Genomic DNA, 19,411 nt, shown 5'->3' on the forward strand with positions numbered 1-19,411 from the left:
AGCTTGCCACTCCTTGCGCTCCCGGGGGCTTGCAGCCACAATGGGGCTAGGAAGGATGAGGCCCTAAAAAAGAGCCCCCACTCCATGTAACTGTGGAATAACCATGCACAGCTGTAGCATAGCTCAGGGCTGGCCTGCTAGCGAGCGAAAGCAGACCTCCCATTGCTGTACCACTGTCCACGAGACGGCATCCTGCCTAAGGCTGCCCCCAGTTAGCCAAACCCCCTTGCACAGACCCTGTCCTGAGAGCCTGGCTCTCCTTGCTGCACAGCAGGTTTGGGATGCGTGCCAGCCTTCCTAATCTCTCCATGCCGTAACATAATTATTCATAGATTCTAAGGTCAGAAGGGACCATTATGATCATCTAGTCCGACCTCCTGCACAACGCAGGCCACAGAATCTCACCCACCCACTCCTACGAAAAACCTCTCTCCTATGTCTGAGCTATTGGAGTCCTCAAATCGTGGTTTAAAGACTTCAAGGAGCAGAGAATCCTCCAGCAAGTGACCCGTGCCCCATGCTACAGAGGAAGGCAAAAAACCTCCAGGGCCTCTTCCAACCTGCCCTGGAGGAAAATTCCTTCCCGACCCCAAGCATAATTATTATTGGATTTGCGCTCTGGTAGTGAAACGCTTAAACACCACTTGGACCCTGAGCTTCTAATTTATTAAAGAAACCACTGGGCCAAGAGCCACTCACCTTCCTCACTTGCTCAATGGGAGCGATCAGCCTGGGGAAAGCTTTGCTGTAAAATCCCCCACTGTTTTCGAGGGTGGCTCAATTGCTGGTGCAGCAGGGGCTGGGTGATGGCCTATCCCCTCTGCGGAGCCGGTAAAGAGATGGAGGTACCAAGTAGAGGGGCCTGTCTAAATTCACAAATGCCTAGATCCGCAAACTCCAAATGTCATACACCTGAATACCTTTGATCTGGGCCAAACTACTTACACAGTTATGGTCCTCTCTAGGAAAGCCAGCAGGTTCCTCCAAGATAGAGATTCAGTACCAGGAAGCCTGCTTGGCTCTGGGCAAACTTCCTGGCTGCCATTTCCTATGATCCATCTAGCCCAATATCCAATGGCAGCCAGTACTGGAAACTTGGAATGAGTGCATAAAGGCCCTAAAATGCCCCTAACTGCAATAGTGCACCATAGGGGGAAATTTCATCCTGATCCTAGCTGGCAGTCAATTTATGCCCTGAAGCATGAGGCTGGAGAGTCTTTGTTAATTTGTATCCTTGCTAGTGGAAATGTGGGTGCTAGACTTATTCTCATCAAGTCAGATCTTCCCAGGGGAGCACCCTTGTTACAGGCAAAAATATTCCAAAGTGCACACTGGGAAATTTCCACATGTGAGCTGGGCATACACACAGCCATGCATGCGCTGGGGAGGATTCATCCCATGAATGGCCAGTCTTTTTCAGTCTTGCTAAAGGTCTTTGCCTCAATAATATCCTGTGGCAGCAAGTTCCAGAGGTCAATCAGTTACCTTTTCAAGCAATCTGTAGAATTGCTCAGAGGATCTTTGCAGCCCAAAACCCATATAGTGTCTGAGTGTTGACTAGGCAAAAGCAAACTCCTCCCCACTTTCCGAATTTCGCAATGAATTTTGCAACCCTAGGAGCAAAATGTATCACAAAATATCTGTGCAACAGATACAATGTGAGGTTTGACAGACCAGTGGTCTGTCTGGAATGGAGGCAGGTTACAAGTCTTGCTCCTATAAGGCTAATTCAATCCTAGGATGCCTCAGGTGAGGTATTTCCAGTAAAGACAGGGAAGTATTATTACCATTATACAAGGCACTGGTGACACCTCAGCTGGAATACTGTGTGCAGTTCTGGTCCCATGTTTAAGAAAGATTAATTCAAACTGGAACAGGTGCAGAGAAGAGCTACACAGAGGAATGGAATGGATCAGAGAATGGAAAACCTACCTTATGAGAGGAGATTCAAAGAGCTTGCCTTGTTTAGACTAACAAAAAAAGGCTGAGGAGAGATAGGATTGCCCTCTATAAATACATCAGAGGGATAAATACCAGGAGGGAGAGGAGTTATTTAAGTTAAGCGCCAATGTTGACACAAGAATAAATGGTTATAAACTGATCATCAACAAATTTAGGCTTGAAATTAGACAAAGGTTTTTAGCCATCAGAGGAATGAAGTTCTGGAACAGCCTTTGAAGGGGAGCAGTGGGGGCAAAAAAATGATCTGATTTCAAGACTGAGCTTGATAAGTTTATGGACGGGATGGTAGGATGAGACTGCCTACCATGGCATGTAGCCAATCTGCGACTGCTAGTAGCAAATATCTCCACTGGTTGTGATGGGACACAGATGGAGAGGACTCTGAATTACTAAGTGAATTCTTTCCCAGGTGTCTGGTTGGTGGGTCTTGCCAACATGCTTCAGGGTCTCACTAATCGCCATATTTGGGGTCAGGAAGGAATTTTCCCCCGGGTCAAATTGGTAGAGACCCTGGGGCGTTTTCACTTTCCCCTGCAGCATGGGGCAGGGGTCACTTTCAGGTTTAAACTAGAGTAAATGGTGGATTCTCTGTAATTTCAGGACTTTAAATCATGATCTGAGGACTTCAAGTAACTCAGCCAGAGGTTATGGGTCTATTACAGGAGTGAATGGGTGAGATTATGTGACCAGGAGATGAGATTAGAGGATCATGATGGTCCCTTCTGGCCTTAGTGTAAGGCAAACTCTGTGTCTCACTTTCCTTCAACAAATTAAAAAATATTATCAGCTTTTATCCCCATGAGGAATTTGTCATACAGTGCTTGTTACCAAGGCTTCCAGACTCCGGCTTCCTCCCTCAGCTGGGGCTGGGAGCAGCAGTCGCAACACACATTTTAAAAGCAGCCTTTCATTTTAAAAACAGCTGTTCAATTCCATGTGCATGTGACTAAAATGTCTAAAATGTTCATTAGTGTGGTTTGAAATCTGCGCTTTGTTGATCAGAGATGGAGACAACAACCCGTGTGATGGCACAAAAAGCCAATTTTCCCTTTTGAACACAACTGGCCACAGGTGCCACAAATTTGGTGATCTCAGCCAAGTATCTGTCAAGTAAATCACCTCCAGAAAGGTGGCGTAAGGATGTATGGTATCTGTCCACCCTCTGCATTTGTAATTCTCTGTCATTGTTTTTAACCCCGCCTACAAATTCCAGGGTCAGAAAAATAATTGGTATCGTTTCAGAGAAAGGTTCTTGCTGGCATATATGGCTGCTCAGATACCGCAGTGATGGGCACTAGGTAAGAACCTAGATAGCTGAGAGAGGAACGCAAGATGTTCTGCTTCGCTGAAGACGAAAGCAGGCAGGGGAGATAAGTACATCTTTAGTGCCAATGCAAATGAGCAAGCACAGAGCAGAGCATAGAGAAACAGATTTACAAAGGCTAATGCTTGTAACCGACAGACGAGCCAAAGGCCCAAGCTCTGCTTCATCGACTACTGCCAGAGTTCAAATCTCCCTGGGATGGATCCTCAGCGGGTGCAAATCAACCTAGCTCAGCTGACTGCACCAGTTCACACCAGCCAAGGATCCGGCCCTCAGATCTCCTTCCGACATACAAAATGTACTCCGCCCAGCTGGGGTCAGCCCAGGCTTTCGTCTTCAGTGAAGCAGCATAGCAGCAGCAGGATCGATCCATCCAGCATATATTTCTCATCTAAGTTCTTATAAGGTGCCCATCACAGTGGTATCTGAGCACCCATATATTCCAGCAAGATCTTCAGCAGAGAAGTCAGCAGTTGTTTCCAGACACATACTAGACTTTGGTCCACTCTGTTTAGCGGTCATTTCTGCTCAGAGCTTGCTAATTGATTGGAACGTTGTTGCTGTTTGTTTATGTACCCAGCTGTCTAAAGAATGGCTTTCACAAAGGGGATAATACCTTGAAGATAAGTTCTTGAGAGCAGGGACTTCGTACTGTGTCTGTACAGCTACAGTGGTGAGCAATAATAATATACTATGTGCAGTAAGCTGCCTTGAGAGCACTGCTCAGTGGGTGAAAGGATGGCTGGGTGGTTAGGGCACTAGCCTAGGACTTAGAAGATCTCAGTTAAATTCCCTGCTGCACTACAGACTTTCTATGGGTCCTTGTGCATGTCACTTAATTTCTCTTTGCCTCAGTTCCCCACTGGTAAAATGGGGTATAAAGATATTTCATCCACCTCACACGAGTGTTGTGAGGTGCTCGGATACTTCTGTGGCCCCTAGTACCAGTTTCTCATTGGAATCTGTTTTTGAACAGAAGCTGCAGAACTGGAATTAATTTGCAAACTGGACACCATCAAATTAGGCCTGAATAAAGACTGGGAGCGGATGGATCACTACAAAAACTAATTTCCCTCTGCTGATACTCACACCTTCTTGTCAACTGTTTGAAATGGGCCACCTTGATTGCATTGGCTTCATTAGCACTACAAAAGTGATTTTTCCCTCCCTTGGTATTCACCCCTTCTTGTCAACTGTTGAGAATAGGCCACTTCCACCGAGGGTGACCAGACAGCAAATGTGAAAAATCGGGACAGGGGCTGGGGGGGTGATAGGAGCCTACATAAGAAAAGGACCAAAAATTGGGACTGTCCCTCTAAAATCGGGACATCTGGTCACCCTACTTCCACCTTAATTGAATTGGCTCCTTAGCACTGACCCCACACTTGGTAAGGCAACTCCCATTTTTTCATGTGCTGTGTATTTATACCTGCCTACTGTATTTTCCACTCCATGCATCTGATGAAGTGGGTTCTAGCCCACGAAAGCTCATGCCCCAATACATTTGTTCGTCTCTAAGGTGCCACAAGGACTCCTCGCTGTTAATGCAGAATTTGTGACGTGTCAATTACTTCCATGGCTGCAACCTGTGCTGTGATAAACACAGGGTTGTGACATCAGAAGCAGACAGAGCTGGACAGTGTGGTTGACAGCTCTAGCATAAACACTATATACGTGTCAAGCTGTATAAGACCAAAGGCAGCACATTGACTGCCTGAGAAAAATCCAGTATCTGCCTTCTTTAAAATGGATGAAGTACAGGTGCAAGATGCTAAACTGACAGCGAGTGAAGTCTTACACTTAGCTCCATAACAAATGTCCGTGGACAGTGGTTGCTGTCCCACCCCACCCAGCTGCCTCAACTAGGGGTAGCTCAGTGGTTTGAGCATTGGCCTGCTAAACCCAGGGTTGTGAGTTCAATCCTTGAGGGGGCTGTTTAGGGATCTGGGGCAGAAATTGGGGATTGGTCCTGCTTTGAGCAAGGGGGTTGGACTAGATGACCTCCTGAGGTCCCTTCCAACCCTGATATTCTATGATTCTGAGACCACCTTCAGGTGTGATAAAGGAGTTCCTTCCCCAGAGTCCATTCAGCCCTTGGTCTGTCTGCTGAGGCTGCCACCAAAGGTGCCATTTGTGATGGCGGGGTTTTGTGTTAGGGATGCTTGGGGCCAAGTTCATTTCTGGTGTAAAGTCAATGGAGTTACACCAGAAATTAATTTAATAGAATCATACAAAGATAAGGCTGGAAGGGATGTCAAGAAGTCATGTAGTCCCTCCTCCCCTTTGCTGTTCCTGTTTCTTAGAAACTTGAGTGAGATCCCACAAAACTCATGTCACATATCTGTAGGACACCAAAGAGTTGTCAGATAGGAATGATTATGTCCTATTGTTACAAAACACAGGAACTGTTGCATAAAATGTACAGTTGGTTTGGATCTCCCGGAAGTGATTAAGTGTCACGTTATCTATCTGAACCAGAGGTTGGAGTCATTTATTGGCGGGTCATTGACGAGAGTGACAAAGAGCCTCTAAGGCTCAATCTTGGTGAGGGAAACAATCATGACAGGGTGTGAGCCCAACCCTGGCATGATGGCCAGAAGTAGCACTGAGTGAACAGCAGCTGCCCTGCAGTGAACTGAGAATGGGATTGTTTTACTGCTTGTCAAATAATACTGTGACAGTTGTCCTCTTGGCTACCACCAAGAACTGAACTGGGGACCTCCAGAGCTAAAAGCGCAGATCTCAACAGCTTGAATTAAATAGCCAGGCTTGCCAGCTGAGAGCTCTAAGAGATTCATATCCTTTGTGGATCATGCACAGAGCAGCAGATGGCACACCCTGACTAGTGGGTTACAAATCATCAACATATAGGACTTTGTTCACAAAAACAAGACATGCCGGAGAGATTTTAAACCTTTGAAGCTGAAATCCTGGAATGGAGCAAAGGGGTGGGATATGGGGTCTTCCATAGCTTTGATTTTTTTCCCCCCCTTTAAACTTGCTCAAATTCCACTATCCATCTCACCTTTCCTCCCAGCAACTGCTGCCTTCACCCTGAAGTTCAATAGAATCTGAGCGCCCAGAAGGGGACCAGAGGGAGGATGGGGAGGGAAGAGGGGTGACCCTGGAACACCATTGACCTTATAGGAAGCAGCTGCAAGATAGCTCAGGAACAAGCACACGCTTATGGGGGGGAGCCCTGGAATTCTGTATTGCCCAGGAACACACACGCCTTTATAGGCTGAAGCTTTGGAATATGCATGGCCATATAAGAAGGAGCCCTGGAATCATTCTATCTTAGGGCTTTATAGTACCCAAGCGCCTTCCACAGAGAATAGCTCAGCAATAGCCAAGATCTACATGGGGTTAAGCTCCTGGGAGGGGGCAGGGAATGGAATGTGCACAGCCTAATGGGAGGGAATTCTGGAATGTGCATAACCTTGCAGGAGGGACCTTTGGGTTTGTCCTTCCTTCACTTCTTCCGAAAGACAAAAAGGCAAATTCGCAGTTGCTAATTTAAATAGAACGTGCTAATATTCCTGAGCTTCCATTGCTAGCAAATTGCCATGGGGACTGTGGGACATTTTCCAAGCAACTGCTCAGGTAACACATGCCTGCAATTCAATATTATTAAATAGGGGTTCCGCTCTGCCCAGAGTCTCTCCGCAGAGAAAGGAGATAGGTGAGCCTGTAGCTTATAAATCCCCCTTGATCGCCGCTTCACACTGGAGACAAAAGAAGCAAGTTTCTCCCTAGCGTAAGCAGAAGCAGTAATAACATAAAGCAAACTTATGAAGCATAATGGTTTGGTTTTGTTCCCCTGGCATTGACTTAACTCTGGAACAGAGAACACATCAGGTGCTGATTTCACAATCCTATTCCTATTTGGCATTCTTGGTGCTAGGCAGAAGGGTAGCCTAACAAATCTATTTGTTTGACAGCCGTTACTGCTTGCTGGGACTTCTCGTGCCAGTGTGTAACTGCTACAGGATAAAAAGTCTGTTCCTTTGAAATTGGAATGATGAAATTCCCTGGAAAGAATGACACTAATTTGGAGGTGAAATTCACCCCAGTGCAGAGGAAACAGCACAAGGTCTGTGCAACACACAAGTCCCGCATAAGCCCTATTTTGAGGATTTAAGTAGCGCATAGTCCTTCTGCTGGCCTTTTGCACAGGAGTGAATTTCATCCGTAGTGTCTTTGCAAGAAAAAATAAAGGACAACAAGATCAGCTTAACCAACAGCACAGAGCAAAGGTGCTCGCTTGGACTCGATGCCAGGTCTCCTGTGGTGGTTATTCTTGGTTCTGACACTGGCTCACTGCATGGCCTTGGGCAAGCCAACCTCCAGTGCCTCAGTTTGCCCACCCCTAAGAGGAGGAGGATTGTGCCTCCCATCCTCATTTTGCTGTTGTATGGCTGGAATAATGTTTTTAAAACACTGCGCTCTTGGGATGGAAAGTGCTCTAGAAGTGCAACATCACATAGAAGATCAATTCATCCTTCTTGGTCAGGTCATCATTCTTATTTATACAGACACTAAAACCCTGCCTCCTGGAAGCCTCTGCCTTCCTCCTTGTTTTCTCTTCTGCTACCAAGATTTTCCAAATGCACATTGCAACTTCTAATTTGCGAAGGCACCCATTTCCTCTAATGCTTCTCTGTCACCTTGATGAGGTTTGTGTCTCCTCACTTTATAGTTGAAAATCTCAAACAGCATGTTTTGAAGGCACTTTTCTCCCTTTACAAATGTCGGTTGTTATGGTGACAGTTCCAGAAGTGAACACTTCCAAGGATCTTTCAGGAGATTTTATGATTACAGTATACTTACTTCAATTACTTTGCAGCAAGGAGACCATTATCTTTGCACTCTGCTGAATGAGAATTCCTTCATTTCCTTTCTGAGGATTGCTTGAATGTTTGTATAGCTTGTATTCCTGGACCTGGGGATACTTTTTTTGTGCACAAGTGCCAAAAATAATCAGCTCTAACAGGGAAAAATACAACAAAGAGTTTATGGGTATTTTTAATTAATACCTTCGGACAAAGTAGAGATTGCCCTGAGTTGCAAAGTTTGGCTCTAGATGGGGATCCAGATCTGAGCTTCCCAAAAGTTTGTGTGTGTTTTTATTTAGTTCATGCCCATCCCTAGTACCAACAATCATCACCGAAAGCAACTGTAAACGTTGGCATTTGTATCTGGCAATTTATATTTTGCATCAGCACAGCACTTTGTGACATTCTGCCTGTATTCAGAATTCTTGATTGTCTGTGAATATCTCTTTCTGGCTCCTCTCCTGCTGAAACAGTGAATATACCTTGGTTTTCAAAGACATTTTGCTGCGGCGTAGAGGTAAATGAATTATTTCTCTACCTTCAATGAGCGCAAGACTTCCATGTTTGACATCAAAGTGTTCTGTATATGATTTGAACTTTGTGGCAAACTTTTATGTAGTTAATGAACATAGCAAAAATCACATTGCCAGATAGAGAATAGTGATTTGAGGATCTGATGTGACCTGAAGGCTCTATTTCATGGCTGTGATACCCTGGCTGTTGAATATGTTCAAAATGACAGAAGCGACTCCAACAGCATTTAAACTAATATTGGCCAGACTGTCTGGCCTATATTAGTAACAACTGATTGCAGATCCCAACCCCACATAACTGTGGGGGTCAAACTTCTTGGCAACATCCACCCTCCCCAGACCTGACAAAGGCAACTCTGCATGGTTGGGGGTCTGCAACTCCAGTGCAGGCAGGAGCATGAGGGACAAGCACCATCCTCCAAGACCTACACAAAAGCTGGCACTCCTGGCAGACTGGGGCTGCATTAACTCCCCCATGATGGTGGCAGCTGGTCATTAGCTTATGGAGCCAAGGAAGTATTAACCAGCGACTAAAAGGGTGCAAAACAGCTTTGACAATGCAAGGGTGCACTAGACATCTGTGCTGAGTGTGAAACGTCAGGAGGAATGTATGCAAAATGTGGAATGAACATACAAATAAACAGCAACCATAAACGTTAATATTCCCTGTTAACTCTGTTTTGGAGCTTGGATGAGGGAAGGACTGGGGCTCCTGATGGAATGCAAACATAGATTCCTGGCTATAGGGAAGAGCTGGTGTGGGGAATCTCACTCGTTAACATGTCAGAGCCCTTGGCAGGCAAGCCTCTGATGGTTTATACAAGAGCTCTTGGAGGAAGGAGACCAAGCCAGGCGGAGGTTTTATAACCGTATGAAATGTGCTTCTGTATATTTAGCTAAAGGCAGCAGCATCAAGGGAAAAGTAAATAATGAGAGTCCCGCAGCCCCAGAACATGTCTCACTTCTACCTCCCATCCCTTTTCTCTCTCTTCTCTCCTTTGCCTTACTCTCCTCTTGCTTAATCTATTTTCTCAGCCTCCTGCTTCCTTCCCTTCCTCCCTCTCTTCTCCCCTGCCTTGCTACGAAGGGGACAAGCACACCAGTATATTCTCTCCTTGGTGAATTCATCCCTTTGCAGAAGGCCTGTGTAAGGTCCGCTGTACTACACAAGCCCTGCAAGGAAGAGCCCTGCAGGGGACTTCTGCAAACACAGAAAGGGTCTCAATGCCAGCTCCAAATAGGCCAGGGTAGAGGGGCCTGGCCACGGACAGGGCCAAAGGCTCTGTTCTTATGGGAATCCAGCAGCTGGGACTCCCCCATAGAGTGGATAAGGAAGGGATGTGGCTACTGTTACTGATCAGAGCCCAGAACAATGGCCACAGGGGGCTGTGCTCTGGCCCCATGTCCTGGCTGCAGATTGGGCAGATGGATCCATCCCCCATCTTCCTAAGTTTCCTTGCACAAAGCCCATTTGGGGCTTTGCATGGGGAAGGATGGATGTAATTCAAGCAGAAAATAAGCCATGATGTGAAAATAAGGCTGGTTCTCTGTGGAGCTCCACCAGGTGAGAGCCCTAGAGGCAAAGGAGCATGGCCTAGGCAGGCCATTTGTCTGGTTTGAAGCTGGACAGTCCTATTTGGGGGTGGTTTGTCCCCTGTCCAGTACTGAGACAAACCTGGAAGAAGTTTTGTCCAGTATCTGTATCACACCACACTCTTCAAAATGGCATCCCATGTGGCATAACTTTGTGCGTACCATGCGTGCAAGGGCATGCTGGTGGGGGTGGGGTCACTCCTGTGGGGGTGAGCCCACGCCATTCGTGCAAGTACCAGAATGAATGTCTGATATTCGGGGAGTGCATGAGGGGCCACCCTAAGTATGGCCTATCCCAAATCTCTGGTTACAGTCCCCCTCCCACAATTCTGTCGGTTTTTAATGCCATTTAAATTAATCTCCCAGGTTTAGGATTGCAAATAATAACACTTAGCACTAACACAGGAACGTGTTATATATTTTTGTGCTATTTAAGCATGAATGAATGAATCCTCACTGCCCCATCGTAACAGTTGTTATTCCAATTTTACTGGTGGATGGAGAAACAGACAGATTATATGACGTGGCCAATACAACTGCAGGATTCCATACTATAGTAATAGGTATGATAGATGCTATCTTTCTATCTGTCTGTCTGTCTATCTCACTGAAGTTGCCTGGGTGAAGCAGGAATCCTGGAGGACCATAAAACCTGTAGTGTTTGTTTTCATCTCAAGCAAAGTGAAACAGGGAAGAGAAAATGTTGTGTTTTTAAATAACCTTCCAGCTGTTCTGTCTCTGCTTGAAGAGTTGATCCAAGGGCATGGTAACGTACCTAAGCAGTTCCACTTCCAGTTCATATATAATTACAAAGATTTAATGCAAACGGTTTGAAATTACAATGAAACCCATCTGATTTCACTCTTGATCTTGCTGGTTTTATGAGGCAAAGCAAGTGTCTCTTCCACTTTGGTCTCTGTGGAACTGGCTTCACAGCAACTATGAGAGTATGTGTTTACAGTGAGAAGCAGATAATTCTAAAGGGTTTTGGACAAAACCCATCAGATTTCAGCCAAATTCTCCCTTGTCCATTTTATTCTTTATTTCCCCAATGCACAATCTTGCTGCCAAAGACGCAGAGTGTTTGGTTTTCAGTTTAAAACCTTGGAACCTCCTGAGATGCACATTCTAAAGAAAGAAAGAAAAACATTCCATTGATAAGTGGTGCTTGGTACTGAAAATCAGCCCCTTAGCAGGAGATGCTGTGGGACCTAACCAAGGATCAGAGACCTGGGAAAGGTCCCCAGTATATTTTCATATAGGCTCAGATACCTGGGATTGCAGGAGTATCAACGAGATGTGCTGAGGAAATAACTGCCACCTTCCGTTATATTTAGATTTCATAGTCAGTGTTGCCCAATTCACACAATTTGGAAAATATATGCAAAGAACATCCCTTCTTTCATTACACTTTTCCTTTGGATGGATGTATTGAAACAATGGATTGGTGATATGACAAAATTGTACCACTCACCCCTGTAAAGTTCTAAAGCTTACACATATGGGGTGTGAACCTGCAAAGACTCCCATGACTAACTTTACCCACACAAATAGTCCTGTTGGCTCAAAAGCGGACTGTCCATGTGCATAAAGTTACTCTTGGGAGTATGTGTTTGCAGGATCCAGGGCCTTAGTTTGGACCAGGGGGTCTCAAACTCCCGGCCCGTGGGCCATCGGTGGCCCGAGAACCTCCCCACTGCGGCCCACGGAGGAGAGACGCAGGCAGACACGCTGCCGGCCACGTCCGCTGTAGGTGCCGCCCCCCGTAGCTCCCACCGGCTGCAGGAGAGACAGAGATATCATCATTAGTTGCCAGGCAGAGTCAGCCATGGACACAGCGTCACTTTTTTCCACAATGAATAATAAACAAGTCCAAATCCCGAACACAACTCTCTGATGCCCACCTTGCTGCAGTCCTGAAGGTTTCAACTGCTCAGTCATGGGGGCCAAACACCAACAAACTGACCGAACTGAAGCGTTGCCAGGTGTCTGGCAAACACTAAAAACTCTCGGGCAGGCGAAGAATTGTCTAAAGGTGTATGACAGTTTTATTATTTCTGAGAAATTAACGTTTTATTTTCTGAACACCATCTGCAGTGACATTATTGGCCTGCTGGGAGGATTTGAGGACTGGCCCTGGCCCTGGCCCTAAGGCAAATTGAGTTTGAGATCCCTGGTTTGGACAGCCAGGTTGCTCCCTAAATCTGCTGTGTGTCTCCCCCTGCTGATACCAACAATAATTGGCACTTTTTCTTGCTTTGTCATTTTCAAAACTTTATTTACACTTCTCAAACTTATACCATCAGATGGGAAGAGACAAACACGAATTCTCCCTAGTCATTCAAAATGCCAAATTCTGTATAAGAGATTTGATTCATTACTTATTAACTAAGTATAAAAAATTATCCAGTGAAGGTATGTGTAAATATACATATCTACACACATTCAGGCAGAGAGTTCATTAATGAGCAAAAGAAGAGAAATTAAAAACAGATAAAATAAGGATGAATGATACAAGAGCTTATGGTAGAGGCAGAACTATCATGTGAAAAGATCCTCATGTCCAAGAAAATTGGTCCCATTCATTGTTTCCACACAGTAGAGTTCCATGAGTGCTGTAGGAAGCTTCTGCTTCCAGTCCCTAAGAGAAGGAACTCAAATTTTCCCAGGAGCTAAAGAAAATCTGTTTTTAAAGGGCTGTTTCTGTTAATCTGGTTTTCTGAGGCAGTGAGGGATGGATGAGCCCACATACAGGCCCAGGAGGCATAATTTAACTGAGCATGAAATGAGCCAGAGCGAGAGGAGAGTGCATAGAATTGCAGGTGTCCAGCATTGCTGCATTATTTCATCTAAGGGATGCTGAAAGTCTTGCTGTCAAAAGGCCAGATTCACCCCTTGGGTTCTGCCAGCACAAGCCAGCGGAACCTGGCCTGTGGGTCCCCACAGCAAGAAGTCCAGGGACACAGTGCCATAAACCAAAAGATGCCCTGGTAGACTCCCTGACCAGCTCTGAAAGCTGCTTCCCCATAACAGGACCCGGCTACCTGCTCTGCCACAGAGGTGAATGCTCTCTCTGGAATCAGTGGAGCTGAACCTACTTATGCCAGTGGTGAATTTGGCCCATGACATTTAGATCATATTTTATTTGTCCCCATTTATAACTCTCAAGCTGCGGAGAGGGTGTACTTTACTGTGAGACCAGCCTCTGGGTGGCCCCCATGGAGAGAAGGCTGCACATGTAGATGCCCAGTGCACAGTTCTAGCTGAGCTACAGAACAGACCCATCCCTCTACCTCTAGACACTGGAGGCTCAAACCTGCCTGTAACCATGCAGGTACATAAATGGGGAAGTGAAGTAGAGACCACAGAGTCAGCACATGAGCTGGGGCGTGCCCTGGGGCAGACACATGCTCACGCAGGAATTCAGAGCTTTAAGGAGGCTAGACTTAGGCCCTTCTACTCCAAAGGCCCAGGCCCGTACCATTTGAGCTAAAGGAAAATCCCATTTCCTAGCTGCAAGGCTTAGTTCTGACAACACTTGAGCAGATCTGATATCCCAGCCGAGAGATACAAAGCAATATACTCTGTGTGCCTTGTCCTCCCTTGGCACATGGAGCAGAAATATATGGGAAATGCAACATGGTACATTCCCTGAAACACAGGGGTATGGTCTTAAGAAGAGGGAGGTGGGTCACCACAAATTCGGCAAGCGCATATGCTGCCATCCACAGCCAGCGCAAGATGGCATCTTTGTTCCTCTGGAAGCAGTGGTAACCATGGAGCCAGGCCTGTGAAAAAAGGAGTTGTATGGCACTGCATGTACCCAATAGCATATCAATCTACCTGGCACCCTGCTGCCCGCATTGCACAAGTTTTGGGGATGCATTGTGAGAATCTGCACCAAAGTATCTAGAGCAAGATTTTCAACTGGTGCAACCTGGCATAACTCAGTTAACATCGGTGGAGCTATACTGATTTGCACTAGCAGAGGATCTGGCCCCTACTGCTTAACTTACTCATCTGTGCATTGAGTGAATTCCACCATCTCTTTACAGGGCCACCTCCCTGTGTCTGAGAGCATGACAGAAGCAAGAATCTGCCTTTTCTAGCTTTTCTCTCGCCACATGGCAGGCCTGCAGTTACCCATAGAAAAGGATATGGTTGGGTACAGGCTGGGCAGAGGCTAGGAGATGTCATGCTGAGGAGGCTCATTGATTGTGCCCCACACTGATTTGCTGTGGCTGGAAGGAGATAAGTAGCATGAAGAGCTCTCTGTGCATGCAATAGTCTGTGATTCATGTAGACTGCTCCTGGCTGTGACAGATTGGGCTGCCCAGGGGGGAACACAACCTTTAACAGCACATTCCAAGTCAAACACGGAACTTTGCTTTATACTTAGAGATGATTATTCATATTTTTTTACCTCTGTGCCCTGAGCTCTCCTGGGCATGGGCGAGCTATAGGAATCCCGAGCTGTATTGTCAGGGGCTGCAGTAGATGAGTTAACCAGCATTCTTTGGATTTGGCTAGTTCCCGGCTGTAATGCTAATGTGTACATATGTCATCCGAGACATCTCATAATGACGTATAAACAGGGACAAAGCCACCTGCTGGCCGGCTGGGAGATCAGGGCCTGAACTTGCATTAGTAAGCCACTTATCCATTTTTTTAAAAGCATTCTGGGCAGATGATTCAACTTTCATTCAAAAATCAATCAGTTCAAAGCCAGCCATTTATCAGTGACTCCCAGTGCCTGGCATGGAAGTGAAACACAAATCCAAGTGACATCCAGCTGAACATGCTATACTCCATTCAGACCCATACTATAATATACCAGATTAAACAGAGCCTAACACTTCCAAGCTGGTATCATGCACCCTCTCTCAACAGGCTAGATGGGATTGTCCTTGGAAAGATCAACATCACCAGAAGTGCAATAGTAGATGTGAGGGGAGAGAGGTTTTCTTTTCTGGAATTCACGGCTTAAGGTATGCATTTGCTGTGTTTTTTTACATATTCCTGGCTCCTCCTGCTCCTTCGTTACTCGCACACATTCATCCCTGGTGTCTGATGAATTTAGCCCAATGTCTTTAAAATACTAGTCTTGAAAATTAGAACTGTAATGTTGTAGAGCATCTAGCTTAATCTATCTATGTTACTTATATGGCCCTTGTTATCATTGTATTTGAGCATGTCATGGTCTTTAATGCATTTATATTTAGTAGGGAACTAGAGCACAGAGAGACTGAGTGATTTACTAGGGACATGCAGGAAGTCAGTGGCAAAGCAGGGAATTGAACACAAGTCTCCAAGTCCTGGTGCTCTAACCATTGGACCATCCTTCCTCTAAACAGGTCCTAGTTACTGATTGGGACCTTTAAATGCTACCACAATACAAATGGATAATAATAAAAAAAAAGAATATTCCCCAGTTAGGATGTTGTTTTGTATGTGGAAAAAGTAATAGGGGATAAATACTCTAACTTGTTCCACTCCAAGATATGCTACATTATCCCTGGTGCTATACACATAGGTTTGGGAAGAGATTTTTATTGATAAATGTTGGTAAACATCAGTTTCACCATATACACATAAACTGACAAAAATATTTCTACTGATGATATTAGAAATTTACAGATAGACAAAGTAAGAAAAATGCTGCTTGAGAACTTATTAAAGTTTGCTTTAAGGATAGTTACTTTGTAAGGTTTAACATGTGATGTTGACAGTTTGTGTTTTAAAGTTATAAAGCTTTAGCTTTTGGAATCTCAACACCTACTATCATTAAATAATTATTGTCTGATACACCCTCTCATAATCTGTAGCAACTAAAAATTTAAAGTGATAAAAACATTTTTTTAAAAATCCTTAAAACCCATGCTGTTACACAACTGTCAACAGGTACATTGATACAACTAGAAAAAAGCTTAAAAATAAACATTGATATCTGTTTAAATTATAAAAAAATAAAAATTGAATTCTGCCATGCCGATATATACATTATTATTATTACAGCAGCACAACAGGGCAAGTCCCTCTGCCCTGGAAAATCGTTCATTGTTATTTATTATTTTGCATAGTTGTTCCGGTGTGCTTGGTACCTTGCAGACTGTTAAATAGACAGGTTTCCTGCCCCAAAAGCTTCTAGTCCATTAATGGCATCAGGCATCAGACAGAGAAGGCAGGAGGAGAGCAATAAAACAACATGGAGCAGAGGGGTAAAGCTAAGCACACATCTTTCAACACCACAGTATTTGTGCTTGTTTGTTTGAAGTTAACCCCAATGGGGCACAGCGGGGATTATCAGGGCAAGGCCTGAGTGGTAATGACGGCATTATAAAAAGATTGCTTTCAGATCTGTTTTACAGACATATCTGGAAGGAACTCACAGAAGACAGCTCTGTGACCCAACACGGCCCTCAGACATGGCTAGTTAGTACTGCTCTCCAGACCCACTGCTATTCTCAGTCAAATCTGGGCTCTGCGTGGTACTTTTCTCTGAACCCATCACTGCCCTCAGTCAAGTCTAGATGGTACCCCTGGGTTCTCTGAGGACACGGTGTGGAATTTCCATTCATCTTAAACCCATGCATGGGCCTGATAAATAACAGCTCCATGATAGCACAGAGCCAGAGCTATTGCTCCACTAACTCCCTTCTTCAGATTCCCCATTCTGCTGGATCAGGAGTCTATAACCTGGAGGAAAACAATGAAGGCAGAACAGCCACACTATGTGATTAAAAGGAAAAACAGACTGTGCACCATCAGGGGAATCCTAGTCTTTACATGGCAGCATACAGCCGCTTTCTTATTCTGGTCTCTGCAGATTGCTGCTGGTTCACATAGTGGAGAGTAAAAATTGTAGCAGATGCAACACCTTGGGAAACTGCCCCTGTCCAACAGACTCAGGTGCCTCCCTTTTCTACATCCACAGCAGCTGATAATGTCCGAGATTGACATTGTTACACTGCCACCTGATGGGTTTCAGAGGAACAGCCGTGTTAGTCTGTATTCGCAAAAAGAAAAGGAGTACTTGTGGCACCTTAGAGACTAACCAATTTATTTGAGCATGAGCTTTCGTGAGCTACAGCTCACTTCATCAGATGTTGTGATGTGTTCATCAGATGATGTGTTCATCTGATGAAGTGAGCTGTAGCTCACGAAAGCTCATGCTCAAATAAATTGGTTAGTCTCTAAGGTGCCACAAGTACTCCTTTTCTTTTTGCCACCTGATGGAGGACTTTGATATCACACATCAGGGATTGGCAACCTTTGGCACGCGGCCTGTCAGGGAAAGCCGCTGATGGGCCGAGATGGTTTGTTTACCTGCAGCATCCGCAGGTTCCGCCGATTGCAGCTCCCACTGGCTGCAGTTTGTCGCTCCGGGTCAATGGGGGCTGCGGGATGCGGCATGGGCCGAGGGATGTGCTGGCCGCTGCTTCCCTCAGCCCCCATTGGCCTAGAGCGGCGAACCACGGCAAGTGGGAGCTGCGATCAGCTGAACCTGCAGACGCTGCAGGTAAAGAAACCGTTCCAGCCCTCCAGCTGCTTTCCCTGATGGGCCGCGTGCCAAAGGTTGCCAATCCCTGTCATACATCTAGCCTCCAGTTACTGTAGTAGCCCAACTGGCCCAAAAGCAAGAAGTGAATGTACCTGATGACATGTTCCTGGGCACTGTATTGATTCATTGGACTAACTACATGCAGCAAAGCAGCGTTTACAGACATCATACATACACTCTCCTGCATTTCTATGGCTCCCTCCATGTGAGGATCTCAAAGCACTTGTGCAAATATGAATGGTCACAACACCCTTGTCACGTAGGTAAATACCATCACCCTTTGTTAAGGATGGGAGGACTGAGATGCAGACAGGTGAAGTGACTGCGCCAAGGTTATATGATGGGTGAGTGACAAAGCCAGGTATAGAACTCAGTTTTCCTACCTCCCGCTATAACATTTTAACTACCCACCCAGGCTTTAATAAAACTTAGTCATGGCTTCTTCAAGCAGGAAAACCCATGAATGCCTGCTAGGGTTAAGCAATGGTTCCTGGCATGGCTGTGTTGCTGCTGGGGTCACTAGTTTTGTAATGCAACTAATAAAGATTTGTTCCATGCCTGCCTTATGTTGGGGCATGACCCACTGGTAATAGAAGGAACAAGAAGAATCCAGACACTCACAAGAATAAAGTTCACCCAGGTCTGGCAAAGGAATACACCCTGCTGTTTGACTCTAAATAAAGCAGCATCTATTGTATCTCCCCCTCCACAGAGGTGGTCTCTGTCCTCCCCTCGTCTGATTGCACAGCACTATTCTGCGATGGGGTTTTCATTCATTGATGCTGCACAGCATGGAGTCGAGCAGCCTCAGCGTGGCGCGGGGCGAGGCTCCGCGTCTTTCCACAGCACCATCATGAAAACAAAGTACCCAGGAGATGGCATGAAACATCAGTCTCTGCAGTAGCAGAGATTCTTTGGGCAAGCTGATGGTGTCTAGTTCTACCCAGATACCCGGAGAGCATGGGGTGAGACCCCCAGGATGGGGGCGGGGGACAGCGAAGGTCCACTCAGTCTTTTCCTCCACATTCAGAGGCCAAATCATCCCTCCCCACAACCCACAAAGAGCTGCTCTCGTCCGGACACCATCTTGCCCCCTTCTTTACTCCCACTTGTGTTCTGGCTAATCTAGTACACAGCAATAGAGCTCTCCTCTCTGCGTAGGATGGCCCTTTATTTCCTGTCCAGGGGCTGGAACTGCTTTGAATTGAATCAGTTAAGGGCCAAATTTCCAGCCATCTTCGTTGTCTGCACCAAGAATATTTAGGGGAACATCCCTCTCCATCTGTGCGTGCAGGATCCTTCTTTGCATGTAAAGAATCCTGCATTTGCGCACACAAATGCTGGGGTTTTTACACACAAACAGTTGTAGCCACAAGTACTGCAGTTGCAATTCAAGGTAGTCAGGGCAAAATTTGGATCTTAAAACTTAAGAAAAAGACATGCTGTCACAGAGCGGAGACAATTACAGTAATCATGTGGCCTTGTCCCCTTTCCTTTCAACTTCCTGATGTATTATTGCATCTCACTGTTTTACAGCAGGCAAGAAAGGCAAAGATAAAGGCTGCCGCTGAAATAAAATTTTCTAATTTAATGTTCAGTAGAA

Source organism: Lepidochelys kempii, chromosome 8 (genome assembly GCF_965140265.1).
Source record: "Lepidochelys kempii isolate rLepKem1 chromosome 8, rLepKem1.hap2, whole genome shotgun sequence".
NCBI classification, from domain to species: domain Eukaryota; kingdom Metazoa; phylum Chordata; order Testudines; family Cheloniidae; genus Lepidochelys; species Lepidochelys kempii.